The 23,314-nt window shown below is 44.7% G+C and overlaps 1 protein-coding gene across 1 annotated transcript in view; it reads right to left on the bottom strand.

The window, feature by feature from the left end:
* Nucleotides 1-23,314, bottom strand: part of TIAM2 (TIAM Rac1 associated GEF 2) — a 191,288-nt gene that overhangs the window by 120,301 nt on the left and 47,673 nt on the right. Inside the window, 1 exon segment of the mRNA XM_045500104.1 lies at nt 20,700-20,794. The gene's annotated coding sequence lies outside the window, so the exon portion shown is untranslated.

Raw genomic sequence — 23,314 nt, 5'->3', positions numbered from 1 at the left:
AAAAAACACTTGCTCAATCACTACCCAGGCGAACACCTGAGCTAAAGACAGGAAGACCGAGATGAGGAATAGCCTCTGTCAGCAATTCTGGGCCCCACAAGTTGCGCACGTGGTCCTCACCTACTTCCTTCTACAACTTAAGAGAAACTTCCACTGCATGTGCAAAGTCTTCCTAGGAAGGTTAAAAATTACTTCCCCACCCCCCAAAAAAAGTTAACTGAAGACCTGAGTCTTGAAGAATAAGTGGGATTCTGTTAGATGAAGACAGAAAAGAAGGGCCTTCCAAGGAGAAGAAAACCACATGTTTCTAAGACACGGCCACTCTGTGGCCACAAGCTGAGTCCCTAAGCTACTGAATAAGGAAGTGAACTAAGTGGAGAAAGACCCCAGCTTGTACGGGGAAAGGTGACAAGGCAGCAGGGCCTGATCACAGGTGTCAGGGACAAAGTTCAGAGAGATGGGAGCTGGGAGCGGAGGGGAGGCTGGGGAGATGTTGACTGTCGTTAGCCCATCACCCCTCCCCATCCCCCAACTGTCCCAGAAGCACCGCAGTGTGAGCCATCTCCTAGGGACACCTGAGGAAACTGTCTGGAGAAGGAGCCCACAGGTCACACCCCAAAGACAGCATGGGGACAGCACTGGCACAGGAGGTAAATGTTATTAGTGTTGGCAGAAACTCGGGAGCTGAAGTGACAAAAGAGTTCTACTCATGGCTCATCAGGAGTTTGGAGACTCTCCTGCAGATCCCACCCCCTTCCTGGGCACTATGAGGGAGACAAAAGAGACGTATGGTCTGATCCCATCCCCAAAAGGGTTTATCAGCTTGTGCGGGGAGGGGCTAATTACCAATGTGAACCATGTGTAGAATCAATAAGCGAGTGTATGACAACTTTAACAGCATGGAGTTTATGGGGGGTGGGGGGACCAACATTCCCACAAATATTACTGGTATGTTGTTGGAATGTCGGGGAGTTGAGAGGCCCAGCTCCATCTGAGCCATCACAGAAACTGAAAATATTTCGGGGGGGGGGGGTGGGCGGTGGCAGGGGGAAGGGGAATGAATCACCTCTTCAAGCAAAATTACAGAATAGTTTAGAATAATCCTGGTGAATATAAAGTTGTTTTATTTTTCTTTTAGAAATTATCAAACTGCCTTTCATATACTTTTATCCATGTTCTTTCGTGTGTGTGTGTGTGTGTGTTTAATATATCATATGTTCAGTCCCAACCTTCTTTTTCTCCAAAGTCTGCTTCAAATCTCCTCCAAAGTTTGGCCAACATCCTTGTCTCTACAGACCGTGAGCAGTGCGTTTGTTGACTGCCAAAGATTCACCGGGTTCAAAATGTGCTAGCCTGACTTTTAAGTAACCTCTCACCTTAAGCTTTTATGAACATGAACCCTTACACAAAAAAGGGGAGTTCAGGCATGGGTCAGTACTTCCCAAGCTTTGTACTCAAACAGAAGACCTTGTACAGGAACCCGGGCTGTAACCACATGGCTTCTCACTGACTCGGGGACCTGCACGGATGGCATGTGCCTCAGTAAATCAGAAGCAGGCATCATGCTCCTGAACCTCAATCACATTCTGTGACCAAAATATACCATGGTAATTGTACTGAGTGATTCTTGGCAAAATATTTCTTCATTATACACTGTTCCGTTTAAGTTACAAAACGAACAGGCTTCAGCCACACATTTTTTCCCTCATTTAAGTAGGTGTTTTCCTCACCCTCATAAATGTGTAACTCCTACTTCAGCTCAGCTTGCTGCCTGATTCGGGAGCTCCTTTCTCTAAGGCTTGAGGCTACAATAGAAGTTGTTCTGGGGCCCGCAATTAACCAATGATTGCTGAACTTTTCCTTAAATTCTATGATTATTCACAACAAACCTAGTAAGATTTTAGCTGGCAAATTTACGGAAACCTTCAGGAAAAAAATACGAATAGTGTTAGTAGGTATACATTTTATAATTTATACAAATTTACAATTTTTTTGTTATCTAAAGTAGATGGGCACACAGAGGGAGAGGGAGAGCCTAATGTGCCCTGAGCCACTGTGTGCCAAGGCTGACTGGGGCACAAGAACCCCCAGAGTTTGCAGGATCATCCCTGTCTCACAGCTTCCAGGGATTAAACAATTTCACCAAGATCACTAAGGGGCCAAAGGCAGGAGTCCAACCTGGATTTTTTTTCACCATTTTTTTTTTTTTTTTTTTTTTTTAGCATTACATCAAAATTATTTTAAATGTCTCTTTTCAATCTGAAATTATCCTTTTTTTTTTTTAAAGTACAACGTCACGTTCAGACTTTTCTTCTAGACAAATAGCTGTGATCCATGTACTTTTCATAAAGAAAGCACTGAAAAAGTCTTTCTCTGGAGGTATCCTTTTTCCAGGCAGGAAAGGCTTGCACAGTGGGGAATGAAGACAGGAGAAGGAAATGAAAAACTCAACTTTTAAGTTAACTAAGGAGCTGTAAGGTTAGAATGTAATCATTCTATTCCACTTTACAAAGAACATCACACAAAGGAAAAAATCTGTTTTCTTGGTGGCGTAAACGTCATAATCATTAGCCTAAATATCCACTGGAATTTAGAATATACGTCCCCAAGGCTGTGGGGATGGGACATACTGACCAAGACCAGGAGGTGGGGGGTGGAGGGGAGGGCAATCCAGAAACAGAACAACCAAATAGCATCTTCCTGAAGCTGCAACTTCATCTAATGCTAAGTAATTTAATAATTGCTTTAATAAAGACATAGATCATGAAGTAAAATATAAAATTTACATTTCTAAGGTAAAATACAGGAGTCCAACAGTATTTAGCATTTGCATTAAGTAGCTGTAGCTACTACATCCGGCATCCTAGGGAAGATACGCTTTCACTGATTAACCCAGTATGTGTGTACTGAGTAAATATTCTGTTGGACACGGTTACAGGCCTTGAGGATACAACAATAGAACCCCGCCCCCCCCCCAAAAAAATTCCTGCTTTCACGGAGCTTTAATTATAGGGGGGAGGGATGAACAACAAACAAGGAAAGCAAATTGTTATAAGGTGACAAGTATTTTAGCCAAAGAAAAAAGAAGGGCGTAGTAGGCTGTGTGGGGGAGGGGTGCTGTAATTTGAGAAAGGGGAGAAGAGGAAGGCCTCACCGAGTGCTGACATTTACCCAGGCTAGCAGAAGACAGACGACATGGCTTCTGGGAAAAAGGCACTCGAGGCAGAGGAGAGAAAGTGCAAATGCCCCGAGAGGTGGAACAGGCAGGCCAGTGTGGCTGGTACAGAAGGGGTCAAAGAAGGGACAAGGAGCCAGACTGCAGCCCAAAGGGACATTTTAAGGCCACTGGCTTTCGCGTTGAGATTGAAAGTCATGATTAGAGGGTGGTGACTCCAGAAGGCTCATCATGGGCCACATTTCAAGAGGACCACTGTGGCTGCCCTGTGTTGGGCTGTCTGCAGCCAAGTGGAGGCTGGGGGTGGGGGGCGATCGGGCTGCTAGAGGGATCCGGGGGACAGAGGACGCGCGCTGGACTCGGGGGGAGTGATGAGGAATGGCCTGAGTCTGGATACAGTTGGAGGAAGGGCCAAGAGGATTCCCACATGGATGGGCATGAGGGGCAACAGGTCAAGAGGGCCGCAGTGACTTTCATTCTGGAAGAATGGAGAAGGCACGGTTGAAGAGGTTTAGGAGAAGACAAAATACTGGGTTTGAGATGTCTGTTGGACATTAAAGTGGCAATGTCGAGTTGACAGCTGGGGGGAGAAGCCGGCATTCAGGGGAAAGGTGGGCTTGAGGTACAAATGTGCTACTCATCCCTATGAAGGTGGTATTTAACACATAAAATGGATGAGCTCTCCAAGGAAGTAAACAAAAGGAAGAGAGCAGGCCGTGGGCACTCCCAAATGAGGAGGTCAAGCAAATAAGGAGAAGCACACAAAAGAAAGAGAAGGAATAGCCAGTGAATCACATTAAGAGGAAACCAAGAAAACATGCTGCCCTTAAAGCCAATCAAAAAAAATGTATTTCGGGGGCACCTGGGTGGCTCAGTTGGTTCAGCGTCTCACTCCGGGTCAGGTCATGATCTCCCAGTTCCCAAGTACAAGCCCTGCACTGGGCTCTGTGCTGAAAGCATGCAGCCTGCTGGGATCCTCTGGCCCCCTCTCCCTCTCCCCCCCCCCACCTCCCTCCCCCCGCTCAAAAATAAACACTTAAAAAAAAAGTCTATTTCAGGGAGGAGACCGTGAAGTTGCCGAAGGTTTCCGACAGCCCAAATAACGAGGATCCATAGATAAAAGAGCACTGAACTTAGCAACATGGAAGTTTATCCATGAACTTGACCGGAGCGGAGCGGAGCAGGGGTGGCGATAGCCGGGTTGGAGTGAGTTTGAGGATGAGGTCAATGAAACTGAAGATGGCAAACAGAAACCGCTTGCTCTGGTTTGACTATAAAGGGCAACAGAGGAACAAACAGTAGCTAGAAGGATAGAGGAATCCCAAAACGGGTAGTGGTCCCTGGGGTGTGTCCATCTGTCTGTCTGTCTTCAGGAGAAATTGCAGCATTGAATGGGAACAATTGTGCTGTGTGACAGAGAGAGGGGAAAATGCTCACATGTTGTCCTTAAGTAGCCAAAGCAGAAGGACTCTCATGCACAAGAGGAGGACTTGGCCCAAGAGCAACCACCCTGGACTATTAGAGAAACTGGAGAAAAAACCCTTCGAGAACAATATATGGTTACACAGCAGGGCATTAACTCCAGCACAGAACTCTTTGGGAGACTACTTACCACTGTGTCTTCTTATAATTTCCACTTTTCCCCTATAAGTCATGTTGTGTGTGTGTGGCGGAGGTGGGGGGGGGGGGGAAGAAAGGTAAGTGAAGGTCTCTGCTAGGTACCACTTATTTCTAGGGTGTTCTGTTGTGGTTTTGTATGTACCTTGTCAGGCTGTTTTTGATTCATCTGTGATCATCCTATCAATTTTCAATGGAATACATATGCGTGTTACACATACCTATACGTGTGTGAGCGCACGTGTATCCCGTGACTTTACGTACACTTTTCGTGAAGCTCTCTACTCCTTATTAACCTTTACTACCATGCGTTTTCCTGGTTTATGATTGTCTGTGTATAATGCTTCCTTTCACTGGTCACTCCGCCTTCCAGGAATGGCTACAGACGACATGAAAATACTTTCATTCTCTCCACCCAGAATTCCTTTTCATTGGCTTTCATCATACGAACTTTCAGCTTTTGTCGTTCCCAACCCATAGACTCTGCAACTCTTGAGCCCATCCGCACATCTCCATTTTAGAAGCCCTGCCCTAACAATTCTGCCACCATAGAGATGTGTCATGGTCAAGTACAAAAACAGGATAAGGATTATTTTCACTTTCCAGTGTTGTCCTAAAGATAGCCAGGATTTTTAAACCTTTATTTAAGTCTTAGGAACGCCCTGGACCAACTTCTTCCTGGCGTTATCTGTAGCACCTACCACATCCCTTTCCTACAGTGAAATGATAACTCAGTCTATCACTGTATAAGTGTTTATTTTTCCAAAAGTGCCTTGCATTACCTTGGCACTTAAGTAAAACCCATCTGCTGTTTTTCTGTTCCCTTCCATGCCTCCCTCTCATAAGTTACAGAACTAACAAATCCTAGACAGTCTTCTATCGGGATAGGATGGCAGGGGGCAGGGTGGGGGGAACCGCTTCATCTAAGGCTAAACCAGGAAGATTGGCAGATGAAGTCTTATCAGAGCTGTCTTGTCAGCAGAGGTTAGGGCAGCACACGTACACCTAAAATTCTCTCTGGTAATAAGTCAGTGCGAATGATGGCCACCAAATGAGTATACGACTTTGAATTTCACCAAGATACAAGAAAGACAAGTCTTTGTCTGGTCTCCGACTAGAGCTTTGACAAGTAGGTAAGCAAATGAAAGAAAGGATGGAAGGAGGGAGGGTAACAGATGCGTGTAAGAGGTGTGTGTGTAAGCAAATATACATACACCTACAAACATATGTATACACATATACGCCTCCATCATTTACAAAGATAGGACGGCATATACCAAAGTATTTCCAATGAAAGAAACAGGTGGTATAAGGAAGGGACTAACAGGATACGTGGCATCGCATCCCAGCTCAGCAATTAACCATCGCAGTGACTTTGGACAAGCCACGTCAGTTCCGTGGCTTCCCAAAGCTTTCCCATTTGAAAATCCTCTAAGGTCCCTTCTCAACCTGACAACACTCTGAGCTATAAATAGCTGACAGTAGTATACGATATATTCCTGGGATACTGACATTACAGCTCTTACCATTTGTAAGCCTGTTTTAGATAGGGCTGAGTAATAAAGACACTCACCCTGCCATTATCAGAATTCAAACTATCACAAACGCGATGTTTAGCACTTGTGTGCGTCAACAGTCTGAAAGTCAGGATTGTTGCATTACTCCTACATTTCCCTGCTTTAAAATTTTGTTGCTATTACTTTTCAAATCCACACCTTTTTTTTTTTTTTTTTTTGATCCCTCCTAATAAAGCCGTCTTTATCTTGGCCCTTACCTTAAGATACGACACTTAATTTCAAATAAAAAATGCAGGCTAACGCTTCAATGTTTTTCTTTTAATATCCAAAAAGATCTTATTCTGAATGAGCCATGAACACCATTGTTTTTAAATCTCACAGTAGAGTTGAGGGGTCTCACTCACCCAGTTTATCATCTCCACACAAATGAATCTTTCAAAGTGGGCCAAACCCAGAGGTGCACACAGGCATGGAAAAGCGTCCCACCCGAAATGGAAGGAGCCCATGCTTCTCCTTCTCCACCTTCCCTCCCGCCGTTCCTCCCACATCCTTCTGACATCTGTGGTAAAAAGTGGTTATAGCGACCCTGCACTGACTTTAAATCTCTGAAAGGAGGGAATGTGTCTCTTCTCAAACACAATTAGAGACCACCAAGACAGAAATATCTACTTTACTTAGGGGTTAAATGAGGGACCGCTTGGGAAGGATCGTCTCTTGGCAAGGGACCTAGCCCCTATCTTCCGCTTCTAGGCATCCCTGAGCAGGCCCGGCCTGAGGAGTGGGCTTTGCAGCTCACTCCCTCTGCACTGAGACACTGAAGGAAGACCGTTATCTGCTTGCATTCAAAACCCTATTTACTGGGGCGCCTGGGTGGCGCAGTCGGTTGAGCGTCCGACTTCAGCCAGGTCACGATCTCGCGGTCCGTGAGTTCGAGCCCCGCGTCGGGCTCTGGGCTGATGGCTCAGAGCCTGGAGCCTGTTTCCGATTCTGTGTCTCCCTCTCTCTCTCTGCCCCTCCCCCGTTCATGCTCTGTCTCTCTCTGTCCCAAAAATAAATAAACGTTGAAAAAAAAAAAAAAAAAAAAACCCTATTTACTGTCTGGCTAGTTTGGATCGGAGGCATGGGGCGGGGGGGGGGGGGGGGGGGGGGGCGCTCCAGGAGACTTCAGTTTCTGTCTACAAGCTCCGGTGAAAATCAAAGCAGTTGACAAATGTTCATCTGACTAGAGGAGAAGACGGTGCTCCGTCCCGGTTCTAAATGTTTGCCAGCTCTGCCAGAGCAGCCCTTGCCGGATCCAAAGGAAAAGTAAGAAATGTTACCAACGTTTCTATGAACTCGAACCTACCTGAACTGTACTCACCACGACCCCATCCCCAAAAGACATTTCAGCCAAGGAACTGAAGGAATGGACAACGAACGATATATCCACAGGGAAGAAACACACTGAAGACGCACACTGCCTATCCTAAAATAACTCATAGCCCCGTTATACTGAAAGTAAGCAAAAACTCTGGAATCCCTAAGTGTGACAGAGGGCCACGGTGAAATACTTCAACGTGTTAAGAAAAACCCCAGCGGCTGTTCAGCAATACCCTTACTTTCCAGAAATTCTATAAATAATCTTCCAAGTTACAATGACTTCAAAAAAGCTTCCTATTTCTGTCTCTCCACCTACCAATTTTCTGAGAATTACATGCTTGGCCAAATTAACGTAAAGCTGAGAAAGTACTATGCCAAGCCAGGGTTCCTCAATCCCCGCTGATAAGCTCGGGATTCAGACAGACACTTAATGAATGGACAGCTTCTGAGGGATTGGAACACGGATCAATCATCCCACCTGAACTAGGTACCGCCCCCCCCACCCCCCAACACACACACGCACGTGGATTGCACAGGATTTCATTCCCTTTTTCAGAAAGTTCAAGACAAAAGGACAAACATCAATAAACAGTGAACATCAAATTACAAGTTTGAAAAGAAACTCTTAAACCAAGTAGCTCACTCGGCTCAAAACTAAGGCCTGATGAAGTTATATAATAACCAGAAAACTACAAAATACAATCCCTGAGACAGTTTCATTTCCCTTTGTGCCCTAAAAGAATTAACTGGTAAAAAAAAAAAAAAAAAAAGATAATAGTCATTAATGCTTTTACCATAACCACACTGAGAAATGATACTTTTTTGAAATATCAGGAAACATAAATCCATACAATATATACTATTAGCTTTTGGAGAATTAATTAGTAAAATGGGATAGGCAACTATCATAAACCCCCAGTAGGCATCAGAAAGCATATACATACTCAAATTTGAGAGTCATACGGTCTTAGAGCAGCCTAAGTACAAAATAACGTCAAACAAAGAAAAAGGGTCAGCGCACAATGAAATATTCCCAAAAGGACTGCTTCGAGAAACATTTGTATCTCACATATAAAAGTAAGTCTCAACTCCAGAAAGGGGGGGGGGGGGGGGGAATAAGCATTTATAACCTTACCTTTGCCAAAACTCTGGATGTAGCCAGGGTTTCTCAGGCTCTTTCAATTAGTAGAAAAAGTTTCACAAAGTCAGGGTTGATGCACAAATCCACAAACTCTCTCTGCGTTCTGCCCATGGCAAGGCAGGAAACAGCGTTGAACACTTCAAAATGCTCGGCCGTTAAGAGCTAAAAACGGATCCTGTGCAATGCTGGATGTATTTTTGTCTGCGAGCTACACACCCTCATCATGTTCAATTTTTTCCATTGGTGGAGGAGTATGATGCAGACTTAACCAGAAAGTGGTTTTCCACGGGCCGCCTGAAGTGATTAGCCGGGACAGCCAGCCATCACGCCGGGGAGCCGCCAGGCTCACCCATGACTGGGCTGCTGTTGGACCCACATTCCAGAATTACCACCAAAGTTCCATAGGAGCGCGGCCCCGGAGTGCGCTGAATAAAGGTTTACTCACTTGAAGGGAGGCTCGCTGCTTTTTTAAGCCTTTCCGCAGTGAGAATACACACCTACCATCCTTGTGTTTAGAGCGGTAGTAAACATTCTATCTCCCAAGCCACAGCTGGAATGTTACGGTCATAAAAGCCCTGCTTCAAGAGCAGCCCTTCAGAATAATTTTGCAATTTGCAAAATATCGGGTCTACACTGTGTGCCAGAGTTATTTCATTTTTTAAAAAATTTTTTTTAATGTTTATTTATTTTTGAGACAGAGAGAGACATGGCATGAACGAGGGAGAGTCAGAGAGAGAGGGAGACACAGAGTCTGAAACAGGCTCCAGGCTCTGAGCTGTCAGCACAGAGCCCGACGCGGGGCTCGAACTCACGGACTGTGAGATCATGACCTGAGCTGAAGCCGGATGGTCAACCGGCTGAGCCACCCAGGCGCCCCCAGAGTTATTTCATTTTTAAGGTAGCTGAGCTCCAGTGCCCTGCCCTGGAAGTACTCCTTATCCCAAAAGGTCACTATTTGACGAAAGATAAGCAATAACCTGACTTTCAAAAAAAGCGACACACCAGACGTTCACGTGTTTTCAAGTCTTGCTGTGTCTTTGATGAAAAAAAGATTCGGTTTATACTTCGGTTTAAAGTATACCCAAAAGGTAGACCAACATTTTCAGAGATTATTTTACGTTCATTATTGGCAAAGGCGTGCTGAAAGGGAGAACAGGATTACATCCGGGTACTTTCAAATTTTTGAAATTACCTTCTATAGAAAACAGTTTAAGCCAAAGTTTTCAAGCTCTCCTGGACAAACATGTGACAAACAGCTTTTTGAGGTAATATTTTCATTATTTTTAAACTGTGAATGGGGCGCCTGGGTGGCTCAGTTGGTTAAGTGTCTGACTTCGGCTCAGGTCATGATCTTGTGGTCCGTGACTTCGAGCCCCGCATCAGGCTGTGTGCTAACAGCTCAGAGCCTGGAGCCTGCCTCAGATTCTGTCTCCCTCTCTCTGCCCCTCCCTACCCGCGCCCCGCCCCATCTCTCAAAATAAATAAATGTTAAAAAAATAAATAAATAAAATGTGAATGGATCAGTGGGGCACCTGGGTGGCTCAGTCAGTTAAGAGTCCAGCTCTTGATTTGGGCTCAGGTCATGATCTCACGGGCTGTTGAGTTTGAGCCCCGCATCAGGCTCTGGGCTGACAGCTGAGCCCCAGCTTGGGATTCTGTCTCCCTCTTTCTCTGCCCCTCCCCCACTTGTGCTCCCTTGCGCTCTCTCTCAAACGAAATAAAGTTTAAAATGTGAATGGATCTATGTATGAAACTGACAAGATTCTTGCTTCACATTCAAGACCAGATTGTACTACAGACATACAAGCTTTTAATTCCCTATCTTGCGTGAAAAATAAATTACATATGCGTACACACATCTACACGTAAGAGTACATGAACACACAATTTTTTTCCCATACAGGTTCCATGTAGTTAATACACGCTTGAGGGGCGCCTGGGTGGCTCAGTCGGTTGAGCGTCCGACTTCGGCTCAGGTCATGATCTCATGGCTCGTGAGTTCGAGCCCCGTGTCGGGCTCTGTGCTGACAGCTCAGAGCCTGGAGCCTGCTTCTGCTTCTGTGTCTCCCTCTCTCTCTGCCCCTAACCCACTCGCATTCTGTCTCTGTCAAAAATAAATAACCATTAAAAAAAAATACATGCTTGAAGGTACACTTTCTAATCTTAATTAGCAAATAATAAGGACCATTATATAAGGTCACCTGTCCAATAGTTACAAAAACCAGTCTAACCTCCACAAAACTCTATTAGTGAACACAGAACCAAAGACTGTTTAGTGCGGGCATGGCACACCTGAAAGACGCCTGTACCCAATCCCCTCACTTTACGGACAAGAAATGGAGGCCTTGAGTGACTTTCCAAGGTCCCAGAGCTGGCCAGCAGCAGGCAGCAGAGCCAGGACATGCCAGTCGAGTAACCACAACCTCCAGGACCGAAGTCAGAAAAGTCACCACGGAAGCCAAGTCACATAACAGAAAACATGGGAATTCCCAAAATGTTAAGTTGACGTGTGTGTGCGTGCGTACGTGCTGAAAAATAGCCTGGGTCGGGCCCCTGGCTGGCTAAGTTGGTAAAGCATGCAACTCTGAATCCCAGGATCGTGAGTTCGAGCCCCACGCTGGGCATGGAGCCCACTATAAAAAAAAAAAAAAAAAACCGCCCTGGGTAAACCCAGAAGAAGAAAGAATGCAAGTCATGGAACAGCATTGTTTCTGTTGCTAAAATAAAAGGAAAATGAAGTATCATCGGCCAGCGTAAAAGAAACAGTCTCTTGAGAGGGAAGAAGGAAGTGTAAGAAGATGTGCTTCTCAATGTGAAAAATGTATCAGAAAGACAACCAACTGTGTGGAAATACTTGCATGCCTGTATTGTAAGACCTGCCTCTAGATTTTAAGCCAATTCTAACCTTTTCGAACACGTTACATGCAGGTCTGTTTATGCCAGAATTGCCTGTAGGAATGAATGATCTCCAACATTCCCCAGACATCTCCAATGGATTTGCATTGCCTGGTTCCCTTTTTTAATCACCAGGTAACTTTAGTTCTATGGATGTACAATGTCACTTGGGGGTTAAAGAGTTTAAGCTTTGCCCAACTACAATAAAATACTCTCAACTTAGTACTCTGCCCTAAAATGATGAAAGCCAGCACATCTCCAAATCATACAAGCAGACTTTACCTTTCTAATGCTTCGTCCTGAGATAACAACATAACGGGACCTATGTGTTAACAAGCATCTAAGGTTAAATTCCTTGGCAAAGAGCTCCAAGAATTACATATATTACTACCTAGAGAGGTATTGTGTCCTCGAACGTACAATGCAAAAGGACATATAGGAAAGTAATATAGCAAAATGTTAACAATTACAGAATTCAAGCGGTGGTAATATTCACTGTACAATTCTTTCAACTTTCTATATGTTTGCAAATTCTCCTAATAAAAAGTTGGGGGGAAATGACAGATGGACACACACAAAGTCAAATTCACACAAACAGAAAAGTGGCTGCCGGGGGCGGGGGGTGGGGGGTAGGGTGGGGAGGAGGAGGGGTTGGTAAAAAACTGTTGTTACAGATGAGTAATCTCTGAGGATCCAACGTGAAACGTGGTGGCCACAGTTGCTAACACTACACCGTATAACTGAAATTTGCTGATAGAGTAGAACTTAAATGTTCTCTCTCTGACACACACACAGGATAAACAGTGAAGTGACAGGTGTTCTTTTTTTTCTTATTTTTGTGTGTGTGTGTGTGGTTTTATTTATTCTTCGAGAGGGCGATAGCAAGCAGGGGAGGGGCAGAGAGAAAAGGAGACAGACCCAAGCAGGCTCTGTGCTGTCGGCGTGGAGCCCCACGTGGGGCTCTGACTCACAAGCCGTGAGACTGAGTCAGATGTTCAACCGACTGAGCCACCCAGGGCTCCCTTTTTTTGAGAGAGAGAGAGCAAGCGGGGGAGGGGCGGCATACGGTCTTCGTTAACTGGATGGGGAGATTCCTTTCCCCAGTGCATGCATACATCACACCAAATCACCACAATGTACACTAACTATCTTTCCATTTTATATGTCAACTACACCTCCAAAAGGTGACATTTTTAAAACTATCACATCTTTGGGGCGCCTGGGTGGTTCAGGTGGTTAAGTGTCCAACTTCGGCTCAGGTCATTATCTAGCGGTTCGTGGGTTTGAGGCTCGCGTCGGGCTCTGTGCTGACAGATCAGTCTGGAGCCTGCTCCGGATGCTGGGTCTCCCTCTCTCTCTCTGCCCCTCCCCTGCTTGCGCTCTCTCTCAAAAATAAACATTGTTTTAATTAAAAAAAAAAAAAACATACTCTTTATTAAGTGAAAATAAAGAGCAAAATCAAATTTTAACTTTTTTTAGAGTAAACTGGAGGTGCCCACAAAACCAACAGTCAATTTTAAGCTAATTCAAAATGCAATAGTAGCATGCTATGTATTGCTTTAAAGCCACAGCAAACCTAAAGTTCATAATACAAGCTTTTTCTAAGTGGTTCAAAGGTACCAAATACGCAAGACACATTTTAATGCAGTCAACTCTCATGAAAATAAGGAATAAATATTTATAAAGTCCAAGTGGCACCTTATATTACATAATAAGCAAGTCTCAAGAATTTAACCAAATGACCAGTTATTTACTTTTGGGAGATGTGAGCAAATGTGAAATAACAGAAAAACTAAGATTTAAAACAAATTCGTAATAAATTTTTCCTTTACATGGACTTTTTTCTATAAGTCATTATATCCAAATTAAATACACTTTGATAACTGACAATTATTGATAATGTATAAACCCCTAAAGTTTAAAATTAAATGGAATGCTTTATAGTAAGAGGCATGATTTTCATATAAACGTAAAAATCTGTACAAAAAAATGCTACCAGGGTGCCTGGGTAGCTCTGTAATTAAGCGTCTGACTTCAGCTCAGGTCATGATTTCATGGTTCGTGGGTTCAAGCCCCACATCAGGCTCTGAGCTAACAGCTCAGAGCCCAGAGCCTGCTTCAGTTCAGATTCTGTGTCTCTTTCTCTCTCTGCCCCTCCCCACCCTGTGTTTTCTCTCCGTGCCCCCCCCCCCCCGCCTCAAAGATAAATAAATAAACATTTTTTAAAAATCATGCTACCAAAAATAAAACCATACTCATTCATGAGCTTCCGCGAAGGTAACCTAAGAATTTTCAGTAGGAATAAACCATTTAGAGAACACACTTACAAATACTACACACATCTGTTTACAACATTTTTGAAGGGTTCTATTGGAACATTTAAGAAAGTGTAAGGAATCTGTCCAGAATTCGATGTAGTCAATTAAAAAGTGTTCTATTCAGCCTCCCACACCATGGGCACAGTACTTCCTTTTTACGGACTAAAGTGAAATCGTTCATGCTGAAAGGTTCCTAATCAGTTTAATTCAGAGAGTAATTGGATCTGAGTTTTCTAAGAGACCACAGAGGTCATCCAGCAGGTCCTATCTTCCTTCTAATTTGAGAACCTCCTACGGTATCCTGACAGATGGGCCACCCTCTTCCACCCAAATACACCGAGTGATGGCAAGTCCCATCTCCATTAGGGGGTTAAACACCAACTGATGGATTGCAACTCCTTCCAGGGACTTGAAACCAGTCATCCTCAAAATTCCACTAATTAAGTTAGTCTTTCTGTCCTTATCAACACACACCCTACACCGCTCTCCCTCCCAACTGCCCTTACAAACAATAGAAGTCCAATGTCATGGCTCTTCCCCTGTTCTCTCTCTCTCTCTTTTAGTTTATCTGCACAATGTTGCCAGAAGCACCCTTGTAAAATAGAATGGACCAACAAAACCAGATTGCGTCTTTCACTAAAAATCAAATCCACACACACAGAAGAGAGTCCTAGGATTTCAGTCTGTGCCTCGGTGGGCTACGAGGGCAGTACCCTTGGTAACCACCCCCCCAGAGTCAACGAGGTTACAGGCCCTCATCTGTTTGGTGCCACAAAGTCTGGGAAGCGTTGGGGGAGGGACCCACTAGGGAAGGCAGAATGGAACCTCGTTCCACAGCCCACACACATGTGCAAATTACACACTGCTCCCATTTCACCCAACCAGGAGTCCTGACGACCAATCGTGGGGAAGACGAGCAAGTTTGCTGCTGAAAAAAGACGAAATGGCCTAAAATAGAAGCCAAAGAGTTCGGTTTGAACACAGAGGGGAAATCTTACTGCCCCGCTCAGGAATCACACACACACCTTCAGCGCCCTTTAAAATGCATGCAATGATGGAGGCCAGAGGGCTATACTCCTAAGAAACAGAAGCCGTCTGTTTGCAAATTAGGTTTCTACGAGTATTCTTCAGCGCACACACAAAACATGTTCTGTTCTACCTTTCTGGAAACATGAGACTCTACAGAAACGTCTTTAGGTTTTCCACCACTAATACAGAGGGAGATAGAACTTTTCCAGCTTTCTCCTAATTCTACTAGAAGAAAAACAACCTAAGTAAAGGAAAACTGGTAACTGGCACGCGGTATCGGGGAGACTGCACGGCGGGGTCACTACCGTAGCAAACGGGCCCACGCGTGCCCCTCCAACTGGGCAGCAGCCACCTCCCCAGCTGTCCTTTGCCACCTGGGATGCACACCGCCGTGCTGCCCGGTGAAACCGCGTTTTAGAGGAACACTGAACACGTTGCTTTTAGCTAAAATTTTCACTTCCTCCAGGTAGGCAACTGGGCCACCTGGTGGCTCAGTCAGTGGGGCGTTTGGCTCTTGATTTCAGTTTAGGTCGTGATCTTGCAGTTTGTGAAATCGAGCCCAGCATCGAGGCTCTGCTCTGACACCACGGAGGTTGCCTGGGATTCTCCCTCCCTCTCTCTGCCCCTCCCCTGCTCTCTCTCTCTCTCTCTCCCAAAATTAATAGGTAAACATTTAAAATAACAGTAATAAAAAATAAAGGTAGGCAACTAACCTAAATATCCTTAAGACCCTTGTCAGGGACGCATTTTGCAAGCCCAACAAAGCTCACCCACAGCCCAGAAGCAGCCAGAAGCCCACCAGTTTGCAACCTCTGATTCATATGATAAACACAAACAGGAAGATTTTAAATCCTGAAAGATGTTTTAAAAGAAAGCAATCAGCAGTCCCAACTCTCTGACTTCAGAAAGCTAAATCCTGGGTCTCCAGGGACGTATGGCTCCATACAACCAACCGGCCCAGATGACCAGATGTGCACGCAGGATTCTGGACGGGGCCATTTATACCGAAGAGGCGTTGGAACGGGACATACAGGCCATGGCAGCCCCCTTCCTGGGGAGCGAGGAATCCTTTCTCCAGGAATCTTGATCTACAGTCCAGCAGCCTCTGGACCCATATCTGCCCTGGGAAGTTCACTACTGCACAGGCCGCCCCGCCCGTTTTTCCCCAGCTCCTAAGTTTCCTTCTACTCACTGGCCCTAGCGTCTCACTGCCCCTGCTCGCTGCACACATGACTCACTCTCAAGGGCAATATTATGCTCCCCACTAAACAATATTTTCGGGGCGCCTGGGTCAGTCGGTTGAGCAGCCAACTTTGGCTCAAGTCATGATCTCACGGTTCATGGATTCAAGCCCTGCATCAGTCTCTGTGCTGACAGAACCTGCTTTGGATTCTGTGTCTCTCTCTCTCTGCCCCTCCCTAGCTCACGCTCTGTCTCTGTTTCCTTCTCTGCCCAAAATTAATAAACATTAAAAAATTAAAAAACTAAAAATAAAAAATAAACTTAATATTTTCTATGCTAAATATTCGGTTCCCTTCATGATCATGAATAGGACACTGTTTTGTTTTGTTTTTTTAGGTTTACTTATTTATTTTGAGAGAGAGAGCATGCAAGCAGGAGAGAGGAGAGAGAATCCCAAGCAGACTCTGTGCTGTGAGTGCAGAGCCCGATGCCGGGATCCAGGTCATAAACCACGAGATCATGATCTGAGCTGAAATCAAGAGTCAGATGCTTAACCGACTGAGCCACCCAGGTGCCCCAGGACACTATTTCTAAACACTCCTGGTGCACCTGGGTGGCTCAGTCGGTTAAGCATCCAACTCTTGGTTTGGGCCACCCATTGGGCTCTGCATTGACAATGTGGAGCCTACTTGGGATTCTCTCTCTCCCCATCTCTCTGCTGCTCCTTTGTTCTCTCTCACACACACACACACACACACACACACACACACACACACACACACTCTAAATTAATTAATTAATGTAAAAAATAAACAAATAGGGGTGTCTGGATGGCACCGGCTCAGGTCATGATCTCGCGGCTTGTGGGTTCGAGCCCCACACCGGGCTCTGTGCTGACAGCTCAGAGCCTGGAGCGTGCTTTGGATTCTATGTCTGCCTCTCTCTCTGCCCCTCCCCACACCCACACTCTGTCTCTCTCTCAAAAATAAACATCAAATTTTTTTCTAAATAAATAAACAAACACTCCTAACCATTCCTAACCATGATCACTGTTGTCCAGATAGTAACATCCTTCTTAGATCTAAGGTGTAAAAAGGAACAAAGTAGGAAATGAAAAATCACGAAGCCCTGTGCCCGAATGTTACATGTATTTTCATATTTAATTCCCATAGCAATCTTTTTTGATTTGTATTATCAGCACTACTTTGCACATGGAGAAACTGAAGTTAGGCACAGTCGAGTCATTTGCTGAGGGTCACGAAACAAGCACAACTAGAGAACTCAAACCAAGTCAGTCTGGCACCAAAGAGAAAACAATATTGCTAGCCATAAGGAAAATGGCATATTTGTGATTTATCGCTATGATAACTAAAGTTATTAATAATTGTAATTAAGCCTTTTCTTTCTGTTGACTCAGGGATGTTAACATGTGAAGCAAATGCTCAAAGTCCTGTCTCCACTTTATGAGCAGAATCCAAATACATTATTTTCTTTTTTATTTTTAATTTTTTTTTCAACGTTTATTTATTTTTGGGACAGAGAGAGAGAGAGCATGAACGGGGGAGGGGCAGAGAGAGAGGGAGACACAGAATCGGAAACAGGCTCCAGGCTCTGAGCCATCAGCCCAGAGCCCGACGCGGGGCTCGAACTCACGGACCGCGAGATCGTGACCTGGCTGAAGTCGGACGCTTAACCGACTGCGCCACCCAGGCGCCCCAAATACATTATTTTCAAATCCAGTTGATGTACCTAATATATAAAATCCTGAGTATACACTAAAAAGCAGAAATTTTTTTTAAGTTTTTTACATTTTATTTATTTTTGATAGAGAGAGACAGAGCACGAGTGGGGGAGGGGCAGAGAGAGAGGGAGACACAGAATCCGAAGCAGGCTCCAGGCTCTGAGCTGTCAGCACAGAGCCCGACGTGGGGCTCAAACTCATGGACCGCGAGATCATGACCTGAGCTGAAGTCTGACACTTAACTGACTGAGCCACTCAGCCACCCCTAAAATAGCAGGAACCTATATAACACATATAGTAACATCCTTAATCACAATCACACGAGGAAAATGCTCTTATTACCCCCATTTTATAGAAGAAGAAACTGAGGCACCAAACTTAAATAACCTGCCCAAGGTCACTGAGCCAGCAAATGTCAGAGACAAGATTCAAAAAACTCAGCAGGCAATCTGTCTCCAAAAAAAAAAAAAAAAATCTAAACCTTAGGCTTTTCAAGTAGGTGTATTTCAGTCCTGGCATCTGCACTTGAGTAAAGCATAAATGAAACAGTCTCAAAGGCTAATCAGATATTCCTTTTAAATATTCTAACGTAGGAGCACCGAGGTGGTTCAGTTGATTATGTGTCCGACTCTTGATTTTGGCTCAGGTCATGATCTCACGGTTTATGAGTTCAAGCCCTGCATCAGGCTCTGTGCTAACAGCATGGAGCCTGCTTGGGATTCTCTCTCTCCCTCTCTCTGCCTCTCTCCTCCCCCAAATAAGTAGGTAAGTAAGCAAATAAATAAATAAATACATAAATACATAAATATTCTAATATAGAAAATATAAAGGTCAGTTAACACAAAAGTTACCAAACATCATCTAAATTCCTAACTTTAAAGCACCAGTTTTTAAAATTTACTTATTTTGGGGCGCCTGGGTGGCGCAGTCGGTTGAGCGTCCGACTTCAGCCAGGTCACGATCTCGCGGTCCGTGAGTTCGAGCCCCGCGTCGGGCTCTGGGCTGATGGCTCAGAGCCTGGAGCCTGTTTCCGATTCTGTGTCTCCCTCTCTCTCTGCCCCTCCCCCGTTCATGCTCTCTCTCTCTCTGTCCCAAAAATAAATAAACGTAAAAAAAAAAAATTTTACTTATTTTGAGAGAGTGTACACAAGCAGGAGAGGGACAAAGAGAGGGGGAGAGAGAATCCCAAGCAGGCTCCTCACTGCCAGCACAGAGCCCAATGCAGGGCTCGATCCCACAGACCGTGAGATCAAGACCTGAGCAGAAATCAAGAGTTGGACACTTAACCAACTGAGCCACCCAGATGCCCCCAAATTCCTAACTTTAAAAGTGCTCTAATTGCAAATAAACTCAAAACACTACAAAACTTCCTTTTTATGCAGAAGATAATGTTAAACTTGGCAATTCTGTGAGAGAACAATTCACATTTAAAAACAGCTCCTGGGGCGCCTAGGTGGCTCAGCTGCTTAAGCATCTGACTCTTGATTTCGGTTCAGATCATGATCCCAGGGCTGTGAGTTCGAGCCCCGCATCGGGCTCCATGCTGACAGCACAGAGTCTGCTTGGGATTCCCTCTCTCTTCCCCTTCCCTGCTCACGCATGCACACATACACTCTCTGCCTTAAAATAAACTTTAAAATAAAAATAGCTACCAAGTAGACAAAGTGGATCTTCAAAATCTCCTCCAGTGCCAACAACTTTCTCATCGTATGACACTGAGTGACTTACACAGTGAGCCACACTTCACAGCTGAGCTCATCATATAATTCGGGCAGAAAGCGTCTGCTGTGCACTAGACACGGTCTGAGCCGTGGAGCTACGTGGCGAGCAAGACCGACAAGGGTTCTGACCTCATGGAGCTTCCGCTCCGGTGACAAGAAGGCTCAACAGCAAGCAGGTAAATACACGAGACAGAAAACTATCACGCACGACAAGCACTTTGCAGGGAAATAAAATAGGTGGCCACTTTAGATTGGGTGGACAGAGACGATCTCTCAGAGGCAACACCTTGAGTTGAGATCCAAACGGTGTGAAGCGGCACCGGAAGGACGGGACCAGCTGCCTCTGACAGAGCTGGTGCTCGTGTCTGTGAATTTCAGCCAAGTTAAGCATGAACTGTAGACCCCGCCAGCGTGTCCGGGGAAGGACCGGCAGCCACTCCAAACGCTGCTCTGGGAACTGTTCAGTTTTCTGCTTTAGTACTTATGCTGAAACACCAAGACATCGACCAGTAAAACACCCCAGGCAGAATGGAAGAGCCTTAGCACAACGGGAACCTCCCCTCCCCTCAGTGGCTTCATGTCCAACTTTCCTGAGCTCACCTGATCTTACGACTCCAGCTACGAATTATATACTCCAGATCTGTTCTCCAGCAGGCTAGCCTGTTTCGTTGGGAGTTCAAGTGGGTGCTGTATCTATCTGACACGTAAAGAGACGGAACTGAACACCTGCCAGGCTGCAACTTTGCCACCTAAGTTCCCAGAGAGGATGGGGATACGGAATCCCAGAGAGAGAGACAGGATCATCCAGTGCATCAAATTAAAGTGTGTTTATAATGCACCACTGCCCACAGGAAATCCAATTTCCAACCGGAACGTGAGGAATCCACTTTGGCTCTCCCCTCCCAGGTCCACACACAAAGAGTACTTAACAGAGCTCCACGGGAAAGAGACCTACAACTGACATACATGGACACTTTCGAGGGGCACAAGTGCCTTGAACTTACCACTGGAAGGAGGGTGAACGACACTTAGTGTTAATCATTCATTCATCCAGAATGAGCTGGCTGAAGAGGTTCCTTTGTAATTCAAGCACAGAGCCCTGGCAAGGGAAACAAAAAGAGGTGATGAGAAACAATTTATTATAATTTGTAATTGGGCTTGATATAAAAAGGGAGCAACTAGAAAAAAAAAAACAACCAAAAACAACTCAAAAGTGAAGTGGTTAACGATAAAGCAGATAGGAAGGTCTTCCCACAACCTGATTGGAGAAGCAGATTTGCTAGAACTCCACATGGCAAGCCATTTTAGAGATAGATGGAGAGAGAGGGGAGAAAGAGCAGACAGAAGAAGAAAAACAGACGGATGGACAGACAGATGTATGACCAGATAGCCAGATAAAGCCTACTGTGATCAAACCACAACTCCAGGGCTGGGGGCAGAGTAGTAAAAGAGAAAGGTCTCTGCTCTCAATGAACTTCATTCAAGTAGAAGAAAGCATCCAAAACAAATGAACAAACACGAAATATATCTAGAGTGATATGTACAATGCAGACATCTAAACAGGATGAAGTAGCTAATTTAAATTGGAAGGTCAGGAAGTGGCTCTCTGAGAAGGCAACTAGGCTGCAATCTCAGTGCTATTTCAAGGTGAGGGAAACAGTCTGCCAGGCAGAGGGACCAGTCAAGACCTTAATAAGAACCAGCGGGTCAGAGACAGTCATCACGGGCTGTGGGGCAGAATCCAAATGCAAGTGGGTTGAATCAAAGAATGAGAGTTGAGTTACTTATGAAGCAGGTGGTTTCTGGGTCCTCTCTTATTGTGGAGAATACTACCTTCTTCTGTTGTTTGATGCACTGCCCAAGGATATATTAAAATTCATGGCCCTATTAGTCAACATACCAGAAAGTACTTCTCTTTTCTTTCATTTTTTTAAAAATGTTAAACAGATTGCTTTCAGAGAGTGAGACTTGTCTTCTTACAAGATATTTCACCTCAGCTATGGTCGTAAAATACTACATTATGCTAATAATTGTGTACTGTGAGTTACAGCCTTCATAAAGAATGCAGGCTTTGGAACCAAAAGATTGGGGTTCACCCCCCGCCCCCAGCTTCCCCATTACCACCTGAGCAAGCCTAGCCTGGTTATTTCAATTGCCTGAGCCTCTGGTTTCTTCAACTATAAAGTGGAAATATTATCTGCTTTGCAGGGTTATTCTAAGTATTTAATGGGATCATGCACATAAAATACTCAATTAAGGGGCTGAAACATGAAATGCTCAATCGAAGTGACAATAAAGAACTTCCACTGTAAACAGTTGCTACTGGGAACGGTGCAATTATCACAACGATTCAAGCTATAGAAACACACCCCTATAACTGGACACAGGAGAGATAACAATTTTCATTTATAGGTTCTTTGAATATCTTATGGGTGGACTCTAAAAACCAGCCCAAACTCTTGCCCTTTACAGGTGAGAATTTAAAGGGAAGAGGTAGGCTGACGTGCCCAAACTAACCTAACTGGTTCAGAGAAAATTTATAGAAATCTGATATATTCGGTCAAGAATGCCTGCTTCGTAAGGTAAATCCTATATAAACATAACTTTTTTCATTTTTATTTAAGTAATGTCTACGCTCATCATGGGGCTCAAAGTCATGTGATCAGCAGTCACATGCTCTACCGACAGAGCCAGCCAAGCATCCCAAATTCTTAATTCACTGTGGAATTAACCCAGTATGGACAAGAAAGTATCTTTAAATGGTAAGAATGGAAAATTGAACAAGCTTCAGCGGACTCCATCTAAATAGATTAGACTGACAATTTTTTAAAGCCAAGAACTGTCATATTTTACTAGATGGTTATTTACTAACCAAGAAACTATAAAATATAAGATCTGCCACATTTACATTTTCCCAATGACAATAAGATATTGAGCCTCCAGCACCGATTATGCAAGGAAGCTTTCCATACATTTATTCCGAATACTTTGTCATTTCATGAGTGTGGGTTTTTATTCCCCACGCCTTTGCACTTACTGTGCCCTGTTAGGAATGCTTCCCTGGAAAACTCCTAATTATCCCTCAAGACCCTAAGTGTCTCCTCTGCTGTGAAGCCTTCCCCGACCTTCTACCTTCCTCCCCGAGACATGAGGCACTATCACTCCCTCGTTTACCTCGCCGCTCCATCTAATTGAGGCAACGGCACTGCAGTGATCTTTCACTCGTCTGCCTCCTTTACCACATTTTGATTGCTTTCCAAGGGAAGGGCTCATCTTTCCTGATGTCTAGCACAGTGCCTCACACATGGGTGCCCAAGAGACGTATGACCGATAGATCGATGGATGCATCACACTACTAATACAACACGATTTAATTTTTAAACCAGCCTGCATTTCCGTCACATCACCATGACCTAAATTACATACAAAAGGGTGAGTAGCAGCTTAACCACTCTGATGGTGAATGTCATGTGTCAGCCTGGCTGGGTCATCGTGCACAGTCCTGTAGTCACACACCAGTCTAGACATTGCCATAAAAGTACTGTTTTAGACGTGATTAGCATGAAATCAGTAGACTCTCAGTAAAGCAGATTACCCTCCTTAATGCGGTGGGCCTCAT

The sequence above is a fragment of the Leopardus geoffroyi genome, chromosome B2, assembly GCF_018350155.1.
Source record: "Leopardus geoffroyi isolate Oge1 chromosome B2, O.geoffroyi_Oge1_pat1.0, whole genome shotgun sequence".
NCBI lineage: Eukaryota > Metazoa > Chordata > Mammalia > Carnivora > Felidae > Leopardus > Leopardus geoffroyi.
This window is presented reverse-complemented; position numbering and strand designations above follow the sequence as displayed.